The following is a 3196-nucleotide window of genomic DNA, read 5'->3' as shown; positions in this document are numbered from 1 at the left end:
AGGTGCTGGGATTACAGGCGTGAGCCACTGCCCCCGCCCATGCTATTTATTACTAAAAATGATTCTTAGAAGACATGTCTCCCTCTCCTAAAGTTCTCCCTATATCCTTGTGAAGCACACTGATCATGTGTGTGTGTGCTGCATGGAGAGGCTGAGGCCCAGAGCAATTACAGCAGATCAAGTGCCCTGGTGGGTACAGAGCTCAGCTGGGCTGGGCACGGGGTTCCAGGCAACCATTAGAATCAGGAGCCAGTCCTGGCCGGGCACGGTGGCTCACGCCTGTAATCCTAGCACTTTGGGAGGCCAAGACGGGCAGACCACCTGAGGTTGGGAGTTCGAGACCAGCCTGACCAACATGGAGAAACCCTGTCTCTCCTAAAAAGAAAATACAAAAATTAGCCAGGCATAGTGGTGCATGCCTGTAATCCCAGCTACTCGGGAAGCTGAGGCAGGAGAATTGCTTGAACCCAGGAGTTGGACGTTGCAGTGAGCAGAGATCGCACCATTGTACTCCAGCCTGGGCAACACGAGCAAAACTCCATCTCAAAAAAAATAATAATAATCGGGAGCCAGTCCTTATGGATTTGTGTGCGTGGCATGGATGGAGAGGGGCAGCAGAGAGCTGACAGAGTTGTGAACACTGCTGGGCGAGGTGTCCCCGTGCAACCCAGGCAGGCTTCTGAGAAGAAGAGGCAGTCTTCTGCCTAGAGCCAGGTTGCAGGGCGTAATCCACTAAAATGGTAGACGTGTCAAGAATGTCACAAAGACCATACAAAGGAGGGGCGAGGATGGTCATGAATATCACTATGCTGGGACATAACTTTATCCTATTATAAAAAATATATATATATATATTTTTTTTTTTTGAGAAGGAATCTTGCTCTGTAGCCCAGGCTAGAGTGCAGTGGTGGGATCTCGGCTCACTGCAAGCTCCGCCTCCCAGGTTCACGCCATTCTCCTGGCTCAGCCTCCGTAGTAGCTGGGACTACAGGCGCCCGCCACCACGCCCAGCTAATTTTTTGTATTTTTAGCCCTTTGAATCTTCCCTAGTCATAGTTACGGGAGTGGAAGAAGAGGAATTTTGTGGAGGGGCAATAAGTGATGACTGCGGAAGATTCAAAGGGCTTGAAGAACACGCCACGGTCTGCGGTAAAGTCTTTTGGGCCTGCAGAGCAGACAATGGTTTGTGACAAATTCTGTCGAGGTGTGTTGACAGACTGTAGTTTTCCTTCCTGAGATACGGGTGCAGTTAATGAAAACTCAGGAAAGTGACTGGAGGTGATTGTTTTCCTTCGTAGGCCCAGACTCTAGACAGATGGGGGAACATCAGGGGAGCCTATGCTTTGGGGCAGGAGGGAGGAGAGACACCTTGAAGCTCTTTTTTCAGTTCAGCATGTACAAAGCATCAAATATGGGGCGTCAGCTTCCGAACCCCAGCAATGTTTTCAAAGTTAATCCATGTTGTAGTATCAATCAGTATTTCATTCCTGTTTACCGCAGATAGTCTCTTGTTGTATCGATATATACCACAACGTGTTCGCTTATTCATCAGTCGATGCGCGTTTGAGCGATTTCCACATTTTGGCTCTTATGGAGTAATACTGCTAGGAACATTCAGGTGCAAGTGTCTGTGTGGACATGTTTTCCTTTGTCTTGGGATATACCTAGGAGTGGAATTGCTGGGTCACGGAAATTCCCTGTTTAACTTTTTGAGGACTCACCAAACTGTTTTCCAAAGTGGCTCCATCTGCCAGAAAGTATGGTTCTCCTTTTCTGCTTTGTGATTGTTCTTGTTTATTTCTGTTGCGTTTCCCTGGACTGGCAATAGCAGACAATGCAGTGGAGGGCTAGGGGCCGGAGCGGCCTATTGGTTGTGCAGATCAACTGCTCCCTCTTCTGTTGCTAGAGTGAAGGGCAGTTTCTTTAATCAACAACACCCTTTTTCTTCTGTGATTGATTGCTAGGGTGCTCTCTTGCTTCAGCTGGATCCTTTTTAAGCCACTTTTTTCTTCTGCCTTCTGGATGTGGTGTAGACATGAGCAATGGGTGTCTCTCCTTGCTCACCTGTACAGTTTTAAGGAGAATGGGTAGGGAGATTCTAATGTAGACAGCTGCCACTATCCTTTGGGGCATAGTTCCAGATAGTGGGAAATGACATGGGGTGAAGAAAACAGGCCAAGATGTAGAGCAAACAGCGACTCTCACATCTATAGGATATAGGATGTTTTTATGCATTGAAGATTCAAAGGGCTCCCAAAAAGATACGTTGAAGACGGCCAGGCACAGTGGATCACGCCTGTAATCCCAGCACTTTGGGAGGCTGAAGTGGGTGGATCACCTGAGGTCAGGAGTTTGAGACCAGCCTGGCCATCATGGTGAAACCCCATCTCTACTTAAAAAAATACAAAAATTAGCTGGGCATGGTGGTGGGTGCCTGTAATCCCAGCTACTTGGGAGGCTGAGGCAGGAGAATCACTTGAACCTGGGAGGCAGAGGTTGCAGTGAGCTGAGACCACAAACCATTGCACTCTAGGCTGGGTGACAAGAGCGAAACTCCGTCTCTAAAAAAAGGAAAAAAGATATGTTGAAGCCCTAACCTGGCACCTGTGAATGTGACTTTATTTGGAAATAGGGTCTTCACAGAAGTAATCAAGTTAACGTGAGGTCATGGTGAATTAGAGTGGGTCCTAATCCAACGTGACTGGTGTCTTTATAAGAAGGGAAGGGTCACAGACACATAGTGGGAGCGCCAGGTGACACTGGAGGCAGAGATTAGAATGACGCGTCTATAAACTAAGGAACATGCAGGGTTTATGGGAACCACCAGAAGCTGAGAAAGATATGTAACATAGATTCTTTCTCAGAGCTTTCAGAGCAAGAGAGCATGGCCCTGCAGACACCTTGATTTTGGATTTCTGGCTCCAGCACTGTGAGAGACCGCATTTCTGTTGTTTATGCCACATCCAGTCTGTGGTTACGGCAGCCCTGGGAAACTACGATGTCAAGGAAGGCCGCTCCAGGAACTGAGATCTCAGGGAAGAGCTTTCTTGGCAGAGGACATAACAAGTGCAAAAGTCCTCAGGTGGGGACTGGCCTGGCAGGCCCAAGAAACAGGGATGCTGGAGGGCTGGTGCAGTCACGGCGAGGACTTCAGATTTTTTTTTTTATTTTTTTTTTAGTTTTTGTGACGGAGTCT

The sequence above is a fragment of the Colobus angolensis genome, unplaced genomic scaffold (genome assembly GCF_000951035.1).
Source record: "Colobus angolensis palliatus isolate OR3802 unplaced genomic scaffold, Cang.pa_1.0 Scaffold294, whole genome shotgun sequence".
Taxonomy (NCBI): Eukaryota; Metazoa; Chordata; class Mammalia; order Primates; family Cercopithecidae; genus Colobus; species Colobus angolensis.
The sequence above is the reverse complement of the archived record's forward strand: the minus strand, read 5'-3'. Positions refer to the sequence as shown.